The sequence below is a fragment of the Caenorhabditis briggsae genome, assembly GCF_000004555.2.
Source record: "Caenorhabditis briggsae complete genome, chrIV, whole genome shotgun sequence".
In the NCBI taxonomy this organism is placed as follows: Eukaryota; Metazoa; Nematoda; class Chromadorea; order Rhabditida; family Rhabditidae; genus Caenorhabditis; species Caenorhabditis briggsae.
Window position 1 is genome coordinate 15,088,754 of NC_013487.2, and position 1,134 is coordinate 15,089,887.

At 40.5% G+C, this 1,134-nt stretch overlaps 1 protein-coding gene across 1 annotated transcript in view; it reads right to left on the reverse strand.

Annotated features, from left to right (window-relative positions):
- Positions 1-1,134, reverse strand: part of CBG24238 — a gene marked incomplete at both ends in the record, with an annotated part of 7,732 nt that overhangs the window by 4,458 nt on the left and 2,140 nt on the right. The window lies entirely within an intron of this gene.

Here is a 1,134-nt window from a genome sequence, read left to right on the forward strand (position 1 = left end):
AAATGGCCTAGAAAACACCACAGAACCGTTTCTAATCATTTCTAGGCGATTTAGCAAAGTGGCCTAGGAAACTTAACTTGCGAAAGTTAGGCCATCATGTTTAAATGGCCAAGAAAACACCCCATGACCATCTCTAGGCGAAAAAAGGCAATTTTAAATGATGGCCTAACTATTTGCCAAGTTGAGTTTTCTAGGCCACCAACACATACATTGGCCTAGAAATGGTCATACATTGACCATTTCTAGGACCATGGTGGCCTAGAAATCTTATTTTTGAAAAAGTTGAGGCCACCATGTTGGAATGGCCTAGAAATCCCAAAAAGTTCGGCCACTATTTGGAAATGACCTAGAAACCTTCTTTTTGGGCAGCGTGGCCTAGAAATCCCCAAAACTCGGCCAGATTTCAAAAATAGCCCGCCTAGAAACTGTGATTTTAGCTCATTTTCACTAGATTTTCCTCAACTTTTCAATCCCGATGGCCTAGAAATCCCCCCAAAAGTCAGGCCATCTGACATAAGAAACCCTCAAAAATCCCCGGATTTTTTGTGTGTTTTGATGTGTTATATCTCTGTTTGTACAGCAAAAAGAAAGGTGATATTTTCTCTATCTCTTTTTTCTGATTCCAACGCTCCATGGATTGCCCGTGGGCGCCTCCTGAAGCGCTGTGTTCTCTTGATGCTTCTTCCAGGAATCTCATCGAGATCCATCGGATCTTCATTGGAGTCCCCCCCCCCCCCGGAGCACACAGAGAACAATCAATTTCTACACTTGCGCATTTTTTCTTTTTGCAAACTGATCAAAGTTTAAAATCGCTCTACAATTATCCAAAAATTGCTCAGACAGCTTTAAAGTCGCTTGAAATAGCTCGAAAATACAGCGAAATTCTGATTTCTATCGTTTGTTTGCTTTAAGACTGAAATCGCTTAATTTTGCGATTTTTTAGCTCGAAAATTGCCGAAAAATGCTCTTTTTCAGCCTAGAAATGATTCAAAAACGGACTCTCAGCCTAGTTCCCTTTAAGATCAATATTCTCGGACGAACTAAACGGGATACTGTAGAATTTGAAGAGCACTACAAGATGATACTATTTGGGATACGGTAACTTGTCTTGGAAACCTTTACAGCTTATTTTTG